This window comes from Arvicola amphibius, chromosome 11 (genome assembly GCF_903992535.2).
Source record: "Arvicola amphibius chromosome 11, mArvAmp1.2, whole genome shotgun sequence".
NCBI lineage: Eukaryota > Metazoa > Chordata > Mammalia > Rodentia > Cricetidae > Arvicola > Arvicola amphibius.
Genome location: NC_052057.2, coordinates 115,858,473 through 115,878,666, shown reverse-complemented (window position 1 = coordinate 115,878,666; position 20,194 = coordinate 115,858,473). Strand labels below are relative to the sequence as shown.

The following is a 20,194-nucleotide window of genomic DNA, read 5'->3' as shown; positions in this document are numbered from 1 at the left end:
ATGCCTGCTTCTGTCTCAACAACTTTATCATGGCAAAGGCAAATGAGAGGATGGGCAGTAGGGAAGTGAGGAGGGGTCGGAGTTAATAAGGTTTCATAGTAAGTCTCCAGCTAGAAAGGTAAAAGCTAAAAATAAAATTTGAGGGAGTTGCCAAAAATGAGTACAGAAATAGCATGCTCTTTTTTTAATTCATGAGTTTAAGATGTTTTCTCTTATTTTCTGCTTCTTGTAGCAGAGCGCACTGTAGAAGCACCACCACATAGAAAGCCATTTCCACACTAGTGTTTAAAGGGAAAATATAATCTGTATTCAAACTCTTCTCTGTTCTGCCAGTCAGCTCCCATATAATGACATGGAGATGTCTTATTAATTATGAAAGCTGGGCCTTTAGCTTATGCTTGTCCCACTAGCTCTTATAACTTAATTTACCGGTTTCTAGTAATCTACATTTGCCTCAGGTTTTTTTTTAACCTCTCTTTTATTCTGTATGTCCTGCTCTCCTGCTTCCTCAGTGGCTGGCTGGCTGGCCCCTGGCATCTCTCTGGTGTCTCTCTCTGTCTCCCCCAAGCCTAAATTTCTCCTCCTACTTATTTTCTCTGCCCTCCAGCTCCACCTAGCTATCGGCCATTCAGCTTTTTATTAGATCAACCAGGTGCCTTAGGCAGGCAAAGTGATAGTTAAATATTCCACAACATAATCAATATAGAATTAGTTAATTTGCTTAAAAATTTTCTCAATTAGAAAAGAACACAGAGAATTTCCTAGTATGTCAGATTGGCTATTCACAACTTAGCCTGCTCCTGAGTAAAGTTAAATAGCTATAGGAATGGCTAGGCTGTCCTCCACTCCATCTCCACCACCAGGAATTTTCCACTGAGAAGTCCTGAGTATTATTATACTGGCTTCTGACTATTTAAGTACGGTTTGTACTTGAGGGACCACAGTTTTCCTCCATCAGTTCTTTCCTAAGTAAACTGGCCTTACTAGCCTTTCTGTACTTACTGGAGTTTAGATCCTTATTCATTTAACTTTTAGTTAATTTCTGTCTTCTAGTAATATGGTCGGCAGTAAGTGTTATTCTCCATTTATTCCACTGATGTATGAGTTTCTGGGTACTGGAATTAAGTCCATTTGTAACTTCCTTAGGCTGGTTTTCTTTCTGCAAGACTTCCAAGAATCTTTACTATGTCAAGACAGTCTACTATAGGAAACAGCCCTTCAAAGGTTTAGCCGGAGAACAGCAGCAGGATGCAGAGTGGTACGTGTATGGGAACCCAAAACGTTCTTTGTGGTTGTGGAAGACCTGAAGTGGTTAGGAGAAGCAGAGTTAGCAGCGGTGGGCACCGGAACCCCTCCCTGTTTCTTCTCTAGGAAAGGAAGGGCAGGTCTGGGCTGTGCTCTTTTCACTTGGGTGAAAGTGGACTCAGGGATTACATTCACAATCCCTTTCTTGCGGCCTGGCTCTCTGCTGGTTCCTCTTCAAAGGTGGCCATGTAGACCTGGCTGCCTCACCTTGCCCACATCTCTAACTTGTCATCTCTTTCTGTACGGTTCCCTTCTGGTAGCTTTCAGGGCCCTCTAGTAGCTCCATGTCTGTCGCCAGCACCTGCAAAGTCAGCATCTGCTTCCGTACAGCTGCTGTACGCCGCCTTCATCAAGCTGCTGAGGACAGAGACACAGACACCAGACAGCACTCAGACACATGTCAACTCCAGCTGGTTGGCAGTAGCTGTCGGGGGAGTGGTAATGATTCTGAACTCACCCGGGAGTGCGGTGGGAAAAAGTAATGGGACTGCCTGCTAATGCCTGCCCTTGGTGGGGCTGGGTTTCCTACTCTCTGTTGCAGCCCATAATGAAAGGTAACATTATTATCATGTGACATTAATGTTCTAGCTGTTAACTAAGGAGCCTTTTGAAATGGGCTTTGGAAAATGGATCTGATTAGCGAGTACTATGTTGGCTGGTGTTAGCCATTACTGAGGAAGTAGAGAAAGAAGGCTAAGTGGTTGAGTTCCTGGTTTACTTTGACAGTATTTTCGTCATTTATGTATAGGATAAGGCCCAAGTTAAGGGCACTAGCCCCTACCCCTCCAATGCTCTGCTTCCTAATACTATATAGCATATTGCTTACAAGCACAGGGTACTTGAGAAGCCTGAAGTCTCAGGGCTGGGGAGACAGCTCAGCCATTAAAGGCCAAGGCTCCTAACCTAAAGGTCTCAGGGTAAATGAGAAATGACCTCAGTATCAACAAGAAAAGAATAGTAGCCTGGCAGGGCAGAGGGATTCACTCAGATCCCTCTGTTTAGGGGAGAAGTCCTCTTCTGAAGATGGGAAAGGCTCAATAAGTGTCTTCTACTTGGGCCTCTGTGACAAAATCTCGGGAGTGGGGTTAGCTTCTCAACAACAGAAATGGCTTCCTTAGAGTTGGAGACTTATCTCAAGACAAGGAGACGGAAGACTGCCTGAAAGGGCTCATGTCCTGCACAGAGAACAATCCCTTCTTACACACAGAAGGCGTTCCCTAGGTTTGAGGAGTCCCCTCCAAGAGTGAGCTCATGCCAGCCGCAATGGCTCTGTCTCTGTGATCTAATCGAGTCCCAGTCATGTGGGTTCTTTCTCCAGAATCTAACCTCTCCTCCAAGGCTCTACTTCCTGATATCAACCCTGTAAGAACTGGGTGATTGGTGGGGGAGAGGACCATTTAGACTATTCGGGTATGCATAGGCGAAATCTTGCTAGAGGAAAATGGATGCTAACATGATTCTCCCAAGGCAAAGCAGCCATCTACCTGAAAATATTTTTTAATGGGAATAGAACCAAAGACAGATGATTGCTTTTAACTGTTAAGTTTTAGGAAAAAAAATTAAATAGTATATACACATAGGCCTGCTTATATCTCTGGCTATTTTAATTTTACTTAAACATTCCAGTTAGTTATTCTCATAACAACTACAGCACTCTCTACCTAGCACTTTTGACAGACTCTGACATATTTATTATGATTATACAGAGATTTCTTCTGCCAAGAAATACACCAAGAGACAGAAGCTCCTCAAAGTAAATTACTAGAATTGTGGAGCCGTGGCAAGGTCAGGTAAATTTATTTTCCGTTCCCGTGCTTATGAAGACAAGCCCTGCGAGTGGTCTGTGTTCTTGCTGTCCTCGTCTCTCCGAGTTCTCATCATTGATTCTGCGATGGGTTTTATCAGGTCTTCAGTGTGTGTTTACAGAATAAAGGATGCTTTCAGCGACATCTGAAGGTCTCGGTCCTGAACTGGATCTTAAGACACTCTCTAACCTAGTCTTTTGCCTGAGAGGTCCTTGACTAACTTAGTCCAAATGGTTACTCACCATACATAGAAAAGAACAAGGCTGTGCTCCCTGCAGATACCTCCTTCAGCCTTTACACCAGCATAATATCCAGGGGTACAGCCCATCACCTTCATGCAGTACTGTGCCTACTGCTCACTGCAGGAATGCCCTCTGGATGGTGGTGCTCTTCGTAGATACGGATTTCTGATGGACATAAATGGCTGTATTTTAAGTGTTCTTAGATTCACATCATCCCCCTGTTGACACGCAATGATTCCTACACCTGTGTGCTGTGGAAAAGCAGCAATTTTTTTTTCAGGCTTGCGAGTTCATCCTGATTTTTCAAGAGCCCACCATGTCTCTTTAATGTCATTTTTTTTTCCCGCTAAGGAATGATTATAATTAGTGGATTGCAGCAACAAAGTTACTGTGAAGCTAAAGAAAGGAAATAAGAATAACAATATTGCTAATAATAAAAATGAGTGGCACATTCATGGCACATTTTGGTACCTGAAATAGTTACATAAGAAATAAGGCAAAAACCCACCTTCACTTACAAGAGCACAGAGTGCAAACAACCCTTTCTTATAATAGCTTTCCAAATCCCAGTTCAACTTCATTTCGTTGACTTTGATTTTAGGACTAAAAGAATTAAGGCTGAACTAGTGAAAAATGAAGAATATGAGCTTTCAATTAAGAAGTAATTAGACACTCAATCACCCTTACAACACACCAGGGAGTACGGAAGAAGGAAGAAAACTGTGACTCGCTGTCGTGTATAAAATGGTTTGGTTAATTAGTTGGGTGCTAATTGAGATTGAGAAAGTGTCACACTAGCACATAGGTTTACTCGTGAATAATTTTACAAGCTAAGTTGAGTGTTTCCTAACCCCAGTGCAGAATAATGTGGAGATTATTAAGCAGTAAGGTTCCTACAGAGTGGGTAAAAGTTTCCGTGGAGATCCTCGTGAGTGATGGAGAGGCCCACTATGCTCTTGCCTTTATTTTAGAGACAAAACAAAACAAAACAACAAAACAACAACAAACAAACAGAGACGCGCTGAGCAGCTCCCTTAAGAGGGCACAACCAGGAAAACCATTCAGCTGCCTGTAGGGTTAGCTCCTGGCTGTGAGCTATTTAACTTCACCTCTTGGATCTCTGCCTCCTCACCCCTTTTAGTAATCCCCTGGGAATGAGATTATCTGAAGAGGTGGGGAGAATGTGTGTGCTTTTACTTTATGGGGCACATTGCTATTTCCTCTGAGGGTCCGTTAAGTCACATACGCCCATCATGTGGATGTTGTATAGAACGAGGTTTTGCCATCCAGTCCGCCTCCACCTTTGGCTCAGCCCTTTTCCTCCCCAGTCTGGGCTGTAACAGTTAACCTAACGTTTCGTTGCTTTCTGTTTCCATGTCTCCAAATATAATTGTTGAATATCTGTGGCGAAAATTTCAAGCGACACAGCAGTCAATGAAGCCAGGGCACACCTCTCTGGGACGCCACGGCTTGCGACAGCCATCACCAGTTCCAGGTGTCCTGGCGTGGGTGGAGGCCATACAGCAATTATGTGACGTAGCACGAGTCCGTTGGCGTCGCCGTGACAGAGTTACACTTCTTTTTCCCTCGCGTAAGAAGGCTGCTGGGGAGGCTACAATGAGAAAATGGAATCTCCCTGTTTAACGTCATTTGTTCTGCAGGGGAAGTACGTCAGGAACATTAGTTGTGCGCATCTGATCTATGTATGCATCTGTGTATACATGTATGTGGTGATCCATATGGAGTTATTCCTTGCATGCCATCTGCTGACTTGATGCCATGTCTTCATACTGTTAGGTGTTTGTTAAGTGGGTCATTTTTTTGAAATTTTAAAGATTTATTTATTTTATTTTATGTGTGTATGTGAGTGTTTTATCTGCTTATATGTGTGTACCATGTGCATGCCTGGTGTTCATTGTTGAATTCCCCTGGAACTGGAGTCAAGGCTGTTTGTGAGCTGCCCAGTGGGTACTTGGAACTGAACCCAGATCCTTTGGGAGTTGGCCACCATGTAATTTCTCCATCTCTGGCATGCTACTTTTAACTGTTATGAAACTTATTTATACTTTGGTCATTTCCATTGTTCTTCCATAATCAGCTATAGTATGGGTTAGTTAGTGATGAATTTTCTTAAAATACTCTTAGGCATGCAGTTATCAGAGTTTAATTTTAACTCAGAGAAAACATTGCTGTCCTCAAGAGTTGTGTCAACTCATGCCCCAACTAGCCACATGTCTAGCTCTGGTTCCTCTTTACTTTTACGAGAGTCCTTAGGAAATTCTAATCATTGCCAATCTGTACAAGGATGACTCTTTTGATTACAGCAAGTTCTGTGGTCCTTGGCTCATTCCTGACTCCCTGTTCTGTTCCCTTGTTTTGTCTAGTGATGTCACTAAGCACAGTGCTTGTGACATTAGTGTGGACAAGACTCCTTACCAGTCTATTCTGGCTGTTCTCACATGTTTAAAATTTCCTGATAAACTGGGGAATCATTTTAGCAGAAGAATAGAAGTAACAAACTACAACAAGAAAAAGGAAGGGAAGAACATCACTATGATTTGTGATTTGTATTGCATGTCAGTTAAGGGAGTTTGTTTCTTTATAATATTAAGGGACAGAGGGTAAATATATGTTTAGTACAGTTACTATAATTTTTATGTCATTCATGTATTTTAAGACTGTATTCATATATCTTTGTCCCGTCCTTGAAGTTACTCTGGGTGGCATATTTGGGTAGAGCCAACTGGGGTGTGGCTTGATAGTAAACATGGTGACCGCGGATGCCGACCCTCCCCTGGGTCTTCAATTCGGGCAAATTGTCAGGAGTCATTCAGCCTTTGCTTCCTCGTAACTGAAGTGGAGACAGCGGGTGTTTTAAGTTCCCAGAGCTGTTTGAGGACTCGTGAGGTGATGTCAAGCAGATGGTTAGCATTCACGAAGCACAAGTACTCCTTGTTGCTGTGATGGCTGTGGTGGTCCGTATTGACCAATCTCTTTTTCCATTTTTTTTCATATTGATTAATGTTTTGTGGGAAACATGATGTGTTAGGCCAGTCCCTAGTTTTCTAATGGTCTTTTCATATAGCTCCAGTGACTTTCAGTTGCTTATTTTGAGTTTTCTAGCTAAACCATAGTAACATTTGTCAATAGTAACAATTTGATGTATTTCTAATTTGTATAATTCTTCCCCCATTGCACCAATGAGTACTTCTATGAACTTTAAATAATTCACTGTGGTGACTGCTGTACTTATTTCTGATGCTTGGATCTCTAAGCCCAGAGGCGTCTCTCTTGTCTTTCCTTGGAGTATTCGAGAACGACTGTTGCTCCTGGTCTCTCTCCCTTTCTCTTCTTTGGTGTTTCTTTGTTTTCCTTTCTGGGAATAGTGGCTCTGTGGGAACAGTAAGTAGCTTGTTACGTGCCCTTGGTTATAATAGGATCACGCTGAATTTCAACCTCTTTCTTTTGAGTGACTGTTCGGAGCTGTCTTCAGTAGCTTTCAGCCTAAGGCTAAGGCAGGTGTTCACAGCTAAATCGAGTTAAGGGAACTTGTGCAACCTGCCCCAGTGATGTGCCCCTAGTGCCCGGGAAAACAGCCAACCCACCCAAGGGTGTGCCTCTAGTGCCTGTGAAAATGGCCAGCCCACCCCAGGTACCCGGGAAAACAGCCAGCCCACCCCAAATACCTGGGAAATGGCCAGCCCAGTTTAAAAAGCATTCTTATTCTTAGCACATCACCATTTTTTAAGTTAATTTTTTTTAGCTTTTACTGTATGTGCTCAAGTGTTTAGCCTACATGTCTGTGTGTATACTATGTGTGTCCCTGATACTTTGGATGTCAGAAGAGGAATTCGGATTTCCTGAACTTTTTGGGATGGTTGTGAGTCACCATGTTCTGAGTGCTGGAAGCAAGCCCAGGTCCTCTGCAAGAGTCAGTGCCCTTGAGTGCTGAACCATCTCTAGCCCCATGCCACCGTTATTGTTTGTTTGTTCATTCTTCCCTCATATGTTACATCCCCATGCAGTTCCCCACTCCTTTCCTCCCAGACCCACCCCACTTCTTCCCCTCTCCCCAGATCCACTCCTCCTCTGTTTCCCAAGAGTATCAACCAAACATGACGTAATGAGTTACAATAATACCAAGGCTGATGATACAAGTGGGAGGAAAAGGGTCCCCAAAGCAGGCAGAAGAGTCAGAGACAGCCCCCACTCCCTGTTAGGAGGTCTGCTGGGGCAACTCCTTCAGCCAATGGCCTTTGAGATGATGGCCCACTTTGGGTGTGGTCTTGGGTACTCCATATGCAGACATAGAGGCGTGGGTTCCTGTTCACGGCTCATGCAGAGGACTGCTGTTCTGTGAGTCTGCCTTTATTCTACACCATTCTGAGCTAGTGTGGGGATACTTTATTGTAACCGGTGACATCGTTTCATAAGGACATCAAGCTACATGATCATAATATCTATGCAGAGGAGCTAGCTCAGACTCCTATAGGCTTCCTGGTTGTCAGGTCAGGCTCCGTGAGCCCTTATGAGTTCTGCTTAGTTGATTCTGTGGGCCCTGCTCATGTGTTTCAAAGGGATACTGTAGTAGATAGTCAAGTTAGCGGAATCAGATTTCTTGTCCCTGACATCAGCCTCTGACCTTCGCGGTCTCTGAGGGGCAGGATGTGTGCACACGTGTGCTTGTATGGTTGGCAGCTTTTCAGGAAATTCTCTAAAGGGGTCTGAATTGAACGCATTCCCTGGGGTCCCGTCATAGAAGACAAATTAAGGTTCAAAACAGGCATATGAAAGATAACATCTGTTATAATTATATTAAAAAGAATTGGTGATTTTAACAGACTCTTTAGAGTGTGGTCATGCTTCAAGGTTATTGTTGTGAAGAATACTCCCTGCAGAACAGAAAATTCACTCTGCATTTCAGCTTCCCTGTTTATATTTAGACAAATGGGCACTTGGAAGCCATCCCAGAGAGGAGAATGGGAGCCTGATTACCTCTGTTAATTTTGTCCTTTCTTTAGATTGTTTTATCAAACAGATTCATGTTCTGATGACCCGATGGCATGGTTCTCAGAAAGAGTTTAGGAAGATGCACAGAATGCATCAAGAGGAATGTTTGTCCCCAGTCCTGATCACTGATTGAGCATTGACAGCTTTGTCTTTACCACAAATCACATTAAAGTAACAGAAAAGGGAACTTTGTTAAATGTACAAACTCACAAGGACGAGAAAGCAAAAGGACAAAGTACCTTAGAAGCTGGACGCACATGGCGGCACAGATATTTCTGTGATGGGCTCTCAGAGTCCGGGAAATTTGCAACAGATGCTTCTGGACGTTGGAAGGCAAAGAAGCCAGTGCTGTCTGTGTTGGTTGAATGCTGTTTGAGAAGCAGGTACACTTTAACTGGGAGACGCCTGGAAGCACTTACCTTGTGGAGAAGATTCAAAATAGTTGATAATAGGGAATTAGGCTGCCTCGCTAGAATAGGGCGGAGGGGCCACTTCCTAAGAACTCACTGTCTCTGGTCTCTTCCTCCCCACCCAGTCTCTAGTGCAGTGTCAAAAAGACAGTCTACTTCCCAGCTGCCCCACAAGGGAAACGCCTAGGACAGCAGTGGAGTGAGATCCCAGATTCAGACGCTGGTCAGTGCAGATGTGGCTGAATTGAATATGAGCTTCTAAAGAGGTTTCAGCAGAGAAGCAAATGCAAAGACAGGGGCTCACTGTATAGGCTGGCAAGATTTGAACTTGCTATGTAGGCCAGACTGGCCTTGAACTCAAGGAGAACTGCCTGCCTATGTCTCATAAATGCTGGGATTAAAGGTGTCTTCCACTCTACCAAGCCACAAGATATATCTTCACTTCTTGAACAAGTAGGATAATTGGTTGGTAGTATTGGATTGGTAGGTAGGAATTGAATTAATTATAAAAAAATATAAGATTCTCATTTAACTCAGATCAAACAACATGCAAGAAAGAAAAACAAGGTGAAATCTATAGTTTCATTCTGAATATTATTTATCATTACTGTAATATAAATAACTGATTCAACCAAGATTACAGGATAAATATATTTGCAGGGTGGGATGGTAGTAAGGATTGATGCATTTGTCTCGGGTGGTGTAGGGGGCGTGGTGGGGCTGACTAGGGGAAAGAATTTCAGATTGTCCCATGCCACTGGGACAGACAACACCTAAGCAACTTGGAGGGTGTGCTTACGACCATGTGATGTTCCTAAAATCATCCACGGAAAGAATTGATTAGAAAGTTGCTGACATGCGAGAGAGAAGAAAGACAGGCAGTCTTCATAGTAAACACTTTTACTTATTTAATTGGTTACATGGCCTCAGTGTAATTTTCACAGAAATACAAAAGTAAAACAGGAACTCCTGCTGCTATCATTTTATCGTACCTAAGTGTGTACAGACAAATCAGACACATGTGTGTGCAGTGTGCTCACAAGAGCATGCACATTCTTCCTTGGAGCATTTGCTTTCGGTCAGGTAGCATGCTGGGCTTACAGCATCCTGGTGGGGAGCATGGCAGTAGGCAGGCTGGCATGGCACTGCAGCAGTAGCTAAGATCTTACATCCACAGACACAGCCATGAGGCAGAGAGGTCCTGGGAATGGCCTGGGCTTTTAAGACCTCAAAGCCTGCCCCCACTGGCACACCCCCCCCACACCTCCTAATGCTTCCCAAAGAGTTCCTCCAACTGGGAACCAAATATTCGAACATGTGAACCTGTGGGGGCCGTTCTTATTCACCACATTGGGAAACCTGTGGATTGTTTTTACCACAAAAACAATGTGCCATGTGTTAGTCTACATTTAACTGTGTAATTAGTAGCACCTTTAAGATGCTTTCAGACCAGGAGGAAGTGGTTATTATCCAGCTGTGATTATTACATATAAAACTGATAGCAATTTAAAGCTTCATTTTTATTTGTTAGACCTGGCATGTAAGTATTTCATTTATAATATAACCCAAGTATTAATTTGGTTGACAGTGTCTGCAGCTGTGACATGGTACTCATTTCTGTCACAGAAGTAAAATTACGATGGAAAATTACAAAGATATTTTAGAGATTTGTGAAGATACTTGAAAAGTCCTACTTTCTGTTATGTTTAATGTTTGGATTCTAGAAAGGCTGTATGCTGCGGAAGGGTGCTCACCATCTGACTACTTCATTCTCTTGCCTGAAGGAGGAAGACAGTGGTCCTGTGGAGCCTTTGGATGAGGAGTGGAGACTCCTGAGTGGCAGCTTCGTTTTAACCCTCCAGCCTGCATCGTCTTCAGCTGCTCCAGCTTTGATGGACATCTGTGACCATTGTCTGCATACACGCTGTTATGAACTAGTAGAGTGGCTATTCAATGTAAAGAAACTCAGTGTGTGTGTGCACATGCCACAGCTTCTGGTATTCAGACTTTTGCACATACTGCTTCTTGCTTATGTGTAGAAAGAATGAAAGTAGTTTGCAGACCTATTAATATGACTGTACCATATATCAATATGAGACAGAAGAAACCCTCCACATTCCCGGAGCCAAGTTGTTCATTTCCTGTCTGTATTAAAAATGTGCCCATCCCCAACCTAGTGTCATGCGTGAAAATAAAACAAAAGTTTTGGTCTACAGCAGCCTAGAACTTCAAAATACAACATGGAGGAGTCGTAAAAATTATCCTGTGTGTTTTTTCTAACAGTCATACCAAATTTAATATCAAACTGGTTTGTTACAGAAAACAATTTTGGAATTAATGCAAAAATACTTTATACATTACTTTTTAAAAAATTTAATTGAATCTAATATAGCTGGAGCATATCTGAAACTATGGCTTCTGCGAAGTTAAGAATAACTTAAGAGATAAATGGGAAGGAAAATGGGCACAGCGATAGCTTCCTTTTCCATAATAGAATTCAATGGTATACTATATTAATTTACTGTTGGACACTTTGTATGTCTTCAGAATACTTTATTCTATAGATTGCACTTCTGTGTTGAGGTAAGATAGGGTTGACCATATCCTGTTTTTAAGAGTCCGTTAATCACATCTTAAGTTCAATGTGACAGAATGGTGTGCAGCAGGAGAGATACTGACAGAAAGCAAGAACTTAAGAAATAAATGTTATTGGTGGTTATACTTCTCGAAAAAACAAATGGCCAATAATAGTCTTGTTTGGAGGGATTTTTGGTGGTGTGTAGAATAAGGTTCTCTTCAGAGGTTTTAGATCTGTTTGGTAGAGGCTGAATTAATGGAAACAATACAAATAAAACAGTACAAGAGGCCTCCCAGAAAACAGAAGCAATGAAGACTTTGCTTCAATGTAGAGACCCAGGTGAGAAGGAAGACTAGAGCCATGGTCCTGAGGAAAGTGGGAGATGAGAAGGCTCAGTAGACCCAGAACACAGCAGAGTAGCCCCAGGCAGGGCCTCCTATGGCACGAGAGGCCCTGGATACTTTCTTTTTTGCAGCTTTTAGTATTTGCTAAAATTGAAATGGCAAAGAATAGGTTAAATCAACAAACAGAACAACCCTGCAATCTAAACCTTTGCATTGTCCAGGCTGGCATTATGAGACGTGTTCAGCCATAGCTGCAGTGATGTCATAGTTAATGGACTGGATCTAAAGGCTTTTATGCTCCAGTCAAACAGCACACCTGGTGCTTCTTTGGTAGATCAGTGCCTGGGACACAATCATGCATAGATATCAGCGTCTCCACTCCAACAGGGCGGACTTGGACTTGAGTTCTTGGTTTTTATGTCTCATACTTCCTGCAGTCTCTACCCATCTGACCCCACAACGTATAAGGTGGAAAATATAATGACAAAAACTAATATAATTTACTTTCAGAGTGATATCTAGCTATCTCATGCTTATCCTATAGTGCAAGGTAAAAATTTCATAAGGCAACCAAATTGATTTCCCGAGTACTTTTTAAATGACCACTTAAGATTAGTATCCATGGCTTAATACTCTTTATATTCTCTCTTTCTCTTTTTTAATTAATTAATTTATTTTGAGAGAAGTTCTCACTGTCTAGTCTTGACTGTCCTGCGTCGATCAGACTGGCCTTAATCTCACAGAGAGCCACCTGACTCTGCTGGAATTAAAGGTGTGTGCCACTAAACCCAACCAATTTTCATGTATACAGAACACCTTCGAGCGCTAATTGCCATTGGTTCAGAATAGAAACACTTGTGTGTTTGTATAAATGGATTTGAAAGTCTAATTTGTTCATCAATAGAGCTGTCAGTAAATGTTATCAGATGTATTACTCTGATGGTGAGCGGGGAAGAAAATCAAAAGTTACGCCATGGGACCTGCAGTTGGAGGGGGCCTTCTGGGGCAGAAGTGAAGGCGGGCGTTAACCTGGAGTATATGGTGAATGTCACTAATCTGGAGGTTTAGAGCGAAGGCAACAAACTGAAGTGCCTCTCATAGAGTGTTCACATCGGACTTGTGGTCATTCATGAACTTAATGGTGTGTAAGGGGATACTGATCTCAGAAGGTTGGTCAGCCAAGATAATGTCAGTCTTGCACTTGGAAAAAAAATGCGTGTGTTTGCACGTGTGTGGGTATGCACGTGTCACAGCGTGCATGTGGAACAACTTCGATGAACGGACTCTCTCTTTCTACCGTGTGGATTCTGGGGATGGGATCGAACTTAGGTCGTCAGGCTTGGCAGCAAGTGCCACCAGCACGGAACCCTTTCGTTTCTCCGTCTGTCCGACGGCTCACCAAGGCTCTTCATTCTTCCAAAGAACCCAAGTTTGATTTTGATGTTTTTCTCTACTGTGCTTTTGTCATAATCTTCATTTTCCTTCGTTACGTGGTGCTTACTGTAGATTATAAGCTCTGCTTTTGCCATTATCTTAAGGGCTAAGGTCAAGCTATTTATTTGACATTTTTCTGTTTTCAATCAGGACATTTACTGTAGTGAGTTTCCCTTGAGCATTTTTAGCAGTGGCTATAGATCCTGACATGATACCTGTACATGTTCAGTCGCTTCAATGTATTCTCTCCAATTTATACTTTTTTGTGTTGAACCTAATTGTCATTTAGAAGTGTGGAGAGAGAGAGATGAACAGGAAGTAGAAGGGAGAGATATTCTGGTGGAGTTTGAGTTTTTTTTTTTTAATATATTTTTTAGAAGGCATAGGAGGAGAGCAGTCTTCAGAGATGTCCGCTGAGGAGGGAGGTCAGTTCGATGCTTTCTTTGCCTTTCTGAGCTAACAGGCTCTCACCCTAGTATATGGCTCCTGGGTCTTTTTTTTTTTTTTTTTTTTTTTTGATTTTCAAGACAGGGTTTCTCTCTAGTTTTTGGTGCCTGCCCTGGAACTAGCTCTTGTAGACCAGGCTGGCCTCAAACTCACAGAGATCCGCCTACCTCTGCCTCCCAAGTGCTGGGATTAAAGGTGTGCGCCACCACACCCGGCCAGCTCCTTAGTCTCTATTGGTGAAATAGAATGATGGAGATTTTGTTAAATACAACAATTTCTGGGTTTTTGTTTTAAGTCTGAAAGTCTCACATGGCTATTGTGGATATAGTTTCCTATGATTTAATATGGTAAATTATTTTAAATATTATGTGAGCAGTTCCCCTTTGAATTTTTTTCAAGTGAGCAAGCACATTTTTAAAAATTCTTCTTCAAATATCATTATGAAGGAATGCATGAGAAGAGATAATATATATTTATTTACTATCTCTGAAGTTTTATTCAGCCACAAAGAAGAATACAATTTTTCCATTTGCCTGAAAATGACTGAAATTGAAGACCATCATGTTAAGCACAATAAGGTGGGCCTTCCAAAGAAAAGTGTCCCACGATTGATTTCTTTCATATGTGGTATCTGGGGCCAGGAGGAAGGATGTGAGTCAAGGAAGCTTCTTGGGAATGTAGAAGGGGAAGAAGACAGTGGGAGGTGAAAGGGTAATAGAGGGGCGAACATGACCCAAATCCTTTATCCTCAGGTACAACAGCGTCAGAATTAACTCATCAATCTGTGTAATTAACATGCATAAAATAAAAGGACTGTTTATTAAAATGAAAAGAAATTTGGAGTAATCTCAGTTATTACCTTATTGCAGTAATTACTCTGAAATCTTATTTCTCCACTTTATTTCTCTATTTTAAGTAGTTAATTAGAAGTGGTTAATTGGTAAGGAATGATTAATGATTTTCAAGGCTTAACTACAGCAATGTAACCCCAAGAAGGTACTTACAAAAATTGGCGCTCAGAAAATCTATTTTCTTGAGAATTTTGTGCACACACTTCTCTTGGAATATAGCAATATAGCAAACATTTAAATGACAGAAGTAACCTATATTAATTGAATAGATGCTATCTTCTATGGAAAAGAGATGTTGCTCAGCAACAGTGAGATGGGGCTTTAAGGCTGTGCACCATGTCTCCATTGTCAGTTCTTATGTCACCCTTTCTGTCTAGCATCACGTCCTGCAGCGTTTTGGATGGCACCACACCTGCCATTCACTAATACATCGAGGTAGAGTTGTGGCTGACCTTTCAAACATTTTTAAGAAAGGCAAAACCAAAATAGAATAAAGAATTTAAGTGTGACATCTCGTCCTGTGTTCCATGCAGATGTTTGAATAGGGCATCCTCGGGGCTGGACCTCTCGGGCTATACAGGCAAGTCCATTTGGAAATGCTGTTTCAGGGTTGGAAGAAAATTCTGTTTCTGAAAGGTGAGACATTTTTCATCCACTGAAACCGTGTTCAGTGGTTTGGTAAAACTCAGGAAAGTTCTTAGAGATAGTCCCAAGTCCTACATCTTCTTGATACTCTTGTTCTACTTCCTTTTGGCCTGGCTCATTTCTAAGTACTGAACAATTTCTTGGATAAAATTTAATTGCTTTCAAATTATATTGGAATTCAGTCAACCTCAATGGAAAATTTCCTATGATCTTCTATTCAAATTTGGCTCCAAGAAATTAAAAAAAATCTGTGTCAAACTGTTATAGAAAAAATTATTTAAGTCATATAGTTGGCCTCTTTATGGTGATCAAGAAAGCTACCCTCTTCTAGCAGGTGTCTGGGTCAAAACTGAACCCTTGGAATCAGCAGGTCTGGGCTCAGTGGGTCAAATGCTGGCTATGCAAGGATAAGGACCACAGTTCTGTGCCTGATTCTTCTACGAGTGGAGTGAATCATTTAAAAGCACAGTTTCTCTCAGGATTAAGTCTTTTAAAGACACAAATGGAGGTACCTGTGCTGTCCTTGGGTAGAGGGAGGTAGAACGGATATCTTGGGACCCTAATCAAAGCTCCCTTTCTTCTGGCAAGACAGTTGTGGGAAGGAGATCAAACCCTTTAAGTAATGAGCTTCTGCAACGAGGGAGCTGAGACTATTGACCGAGTCTGCTGGCTCATGGGAGACCCATGGGAGTCCGGTATTTGGGAGGAGCACCAACAAGGCAGTGCATCATGCAGGTGGGACCCGGCTGACTTGGGGCCCGAGACTGTCACGGAATCAGACAGGTGTGGCATATTAGGATGGAATCCCACTAGGGTCTGTGGTCCCCTCCCATCTTCACATGACTATTGTACATGTGAGTCACTCTATGACCTGGGAGCAAGGACACTGAAGTGATGGCCCCGACTCCTTGTGGACTAAACTTTAAATGTTTGGAAAGCTTCCAGCAGAGGGACTCCCCTGGAGGTTCTGAGACTTCCACAAATAAGGAAATGGGATGGCATAAGCATTAAAAAAGGAGAGAGAGGGGGGGGGGGATTGTGTGCCATTTTTGATGGCCAAAAGGGTAAATAAAGTCAGACATATTATATACATATAAAAAACTTTTTATAATGAGAAACACCTTAGTTTTCTGTCACAAAGGAAGTGCCACCAGCCACTATGGCACAGGAGTATACACTATTCTCTCAGGGCCTTTCTTTGTAAGGCTATGGGGACTCTCTGCTCACCAAGTGCCAGCTCTTCTTGTTTGCGATTCCTCCGGAGAGGCACATTCAGGCCTTGTGTGCTGGCTCATCACTACCCATGTCTGTGAGGCACCTCTTAGGACCAGAGGAGTGACACCAAGTTCCTCCCTCTCCCATCTCCATTGAGAAGTTAGATCTTCATACTGACTGAGCTACTAAAGCAAGTACACCCTTAGACTGTCTCCTCCACCTTCCTGTGTGCAGACCAGTGTGTCTGCCCCCAACCCCAGCAGAGGGAGATTTTCCAGTTCCTTTTCAGTCACCACTGAAAGACTTCTCAAAGAGCTCCCCTAAAAACCCTCTAGCGGGAGAATGTGGACAGATGAAGCCAACGGTATTTTAATGCGTATGAACAGACCCTGAAGATCGTTTTCTAATGTTCAAGTCTGAAGTTTCGTTTTATCTAGACTTTAGACTGTTTCCCCTGCCTTTGAAACACTCAACAATTACTTAATGACTGAACTGCAGAGCGAGGAAATGGGTAGGGCTCTTTGCAGCAGCACAACGAGTTCAGGACTAAATGACAAGGAGGCTTAATGGTCACCTAGGGATTAAAAGTCTCATTTCCTTACACAGGACACGTTCCTCTTTGGACAGGATGCTGGTTTGTAAGAGGTGATCTAGAAAATAAGCATTAACTCACGCTCACATTTGTACCTTCAATTCTGTCCCCTGGGCATTACTAATTAATCCCACCCTACTGGACAATGCCACATTATTTTACATGGGATGGATGTATTGTCCTATTTTTAGAGATGCAGAGATTTCTGAAGAGCAGGCTCCTGGGTGGGGCTCTATGATTGACAGGAGGTCTTCCTGCTCCCTGAGCTGTTCCTACAGTTATACCGAAACAGAAAATGGGATACAATTAGGTTTGCATGATGTTTGGGGCCAGAAAATCTTTATGATGATCTTAACCCAATACATGCAATACATCGCTGTTGCCTTTAACATGTGCACAGTCTGACAGGGGTTTTATGCTTTAGTGTGAAGATTTGTGTCATCCAGTGGAGCGGCTGTTGGATAACAAAAAGGTTATATAGTCAGTGACGATGCATGACATGGGAAGAGCTACTCATGTCAAACCGCTTCTATTGCTGGATGCTAAATGGTACAGTTAGTGTTCTGACATCTCCTTGGAAGGGCAGGGCATGAATACAGTGCTATCATTAATTTATTCAGCAAATGATCGTTGAGTTCTGACTATGTTTCCATTGCTGTATTGATGCTAAAGTCAATAAACCCCTAAGACACAAGTTTAAGGACCCGAGTTTGGATTCATAGAACTCACATAAAAACCAAGAGGATGCGCCTGCAATCTTAGTGTTGGAGAAAAGAAGGCTCCTAGTCAAATCCATGAGCTTCGGTTTCAGTGAGAGAACCTGTCTCAAAATGTAAGGTAGCGAGCCATTGAGGAATCCAACATCAACTCTCGGCTCCATAGATAGGACCACACAGGGGCATACTCCTCATGCACACACTCATGTGCAAACACACTCACAAGAATCTACTCTTTGTTCTAAGCACACCCCATTATAATCCAGGTTGTTTTCTTAAAGCCACGTGGATAGAACAAACTTCATGTTCAAGCAAATGACCATTTGGAGGCATGGGAGGCTTTTTAGAGGCTGTGGCCTAGAACTTGTAAGTTAAAGAAAGGAGACATAGTGAAAGATGAGGTGGAAGGATCCAGATATGAGAATACCAAGAGAAAAGATGTGGCAGGGGAGGCTGTCCACTTGACATTGAGGATGAGTGGATCCTGTTAGCTGGATCCAACCATGCCTAGGAAGAGTGTGGAGAGGCTAGGGAACAGGGAAGATGGGGTACTTTGAACGCTGAGCTATTAAACCTCAAATTTATCAACACAGAAAAGGGACACATTTGTTAACAATGGAGCACTTGAGTGCCTGCCGCTGTGATAGGCAGTGGAGACCCTGGAGGCGGAAGAAGACACAGCTGTGGAGCCCAAACAGCAGCAGCAAGGCCTGCAATGTTGACCTCAGTGGCTATCATCTGGAGATGGGGGTCTGCATTTTATTCGGGGTGGATCGGAATAGTGGAAACCAGTGTCAGGAAGTTCCACTCTCAGCCATGTTGGTGTGTGGAGGGAATGCCCAATGCACCCAGTTCTACAGGTGCCCATTCCACACCCGCCTAGGAGCTGGCACCTGAGCCCCGTTAACGACTTACATAAGGAGTAGATGAAGGAGCAGTTTTCTTTGTGTGAGTGAGTTATTTGCTAATTTTTAATCTGAATCTGCTTGTTTGGTCTTCTCGGGTAGAGTTTAAGCTCTACCGAGGTAAAGATGACCTTTTCACCCCTGCCACAGACTCTTCCTCCATGCGCTGACTTTGTTAGGAGACACAAACTCCAGTCACAGCGAAATGCAAACTTACAGTTGGGAATGTAAAGCGATATTTGTCTGTTCATGTGGGTGCTGATACCCCCATTCCTCATCTTTTCTCATAAATCATTGTTGAATCCATGCTTTTATGATAAGAATATTTGTAATATGAAAAATACTCAGCAATTTCACAGCCTTCAAGACTGTCTTAAAACCTCATCTCCCTCCTTTCAGCCAGCAGGAATAGGGTCGCTGCTGGTCAAGCACTCAGGATGGGAGTATCTTCTTGACTGAAAGTGGTTGTGCTGTGATTGACCTTGGTTATGGTTTCTAAGAGTGTTTCCTAAGAGGATGCATGGGTCAGTTGTAACACACCCAGCACCTCCTTTGTGCTCCTTTAGCTTCCCACAGTGCCCCAGGCCTCCACCTTCACCTCCACCTTGGGGGCCGGGAAGGTGGCTTAGTGGGTAAAGAGCTTGCAAACATAAGGAGGGGAGTTTGATGCCCAGATCCCTCTCCAGAGGTTGTTCTCAACCTTCCTAATGCTGCAACCCTTTAACATAATTAATTCCTCTGTTGTGGTGACCCCCAGCTGAAGTGACTCTAGCCAGCGTGGGTCTGGCAAACAGGGCTCTGGCAGGCCTTGCCTGTCTCACCAATGCCTTCTGCCTTGTTAAAAATGGTTAGATTATATTCCTAAAGCTACATCCTAAGGACTATTCCCTTCTTTGGCCACTCCCTTCTCCTGAGGTTGACTACTAAGGTTCAGCTAACAAAAGCCCCCTTTGGCTCACCTAATTAGCATGCCCAATTACAATTAAATACCTCATCCTAACACAGGGTTCCCCTTTACCTTTATAAACTGCCATTTTCTTATGTGCCAGGTCTGTCTCCTCTCTCTCCATAGGCAGTCCCCCCAAAGGGACAGAACCCTTTCCCTCACTACCTTGTTCCTGCCCCTGACTTTATCTGTCTTCTATCTTTGTTCCTTATCTCCCTCCTCCTTCCCTTTGTGCCAAATAAATCTCATTTGTGCTGAGAACTTGGTCTTGGGTGTATTGAGCTGACTTCGAGGTTCCCTACACCAACAGCAAAATTATTTCATTGCTACTTCATAACTATACTTTTGCTACTGTTTTGAATCATATCGTAAATATCTGATATGCAGGATATGTGACCCCTGCAAAAGGCTCGTTCAATCCCAAAGGTTGAGAACCATAGGCTGAAGGGCTCTGCTCTGGAGCAAGCTGAGTGTGTGTGCACACTCATAACCCCGTCACTGTGTGTGCACAGTCATAACCCCATCACTGTGTGTGCACACTCAGAACCCCATCACTGTGTGTGCACACTCAGAACCCCGTCACTGGGGGTGCACACTCATAACCCCGTCACCGGGGGTGCACACTCAGAACCCCATCACTGGGAAGGTACAGATGAGCAGATCCCTGGGGCTCACTGCTTAGCCATCTCAGCCTGATGGGTGAGACCCTGGCCCATGGAAGACACTTTGACAAAAGCCAAAGTGAATAG

General features: G+C 43.0%; 1 protein-coding gene across 1 annotated transcript in view; it reads left to right on the top strand.

The window, feature by feature from the left end:
• Nucleotides 1-11,033, top strand: part of Ca8 (carbonic anhydrase 8) — a 74,891-nt gene extending 63,858 nt beyond the window's left edge. The window contains exon 9 of the mRNA XM_038347796.2: nt 10,557-11,033. The gene's annotated coding sequence lies outside the window, so the exon portion shown is untranslated. The remainder of the gene's footprint in view (nt 1-10,556) is intronic.
• Nucleotides 11,034-20,194: the final 9,161 nt, after the last annotated feature.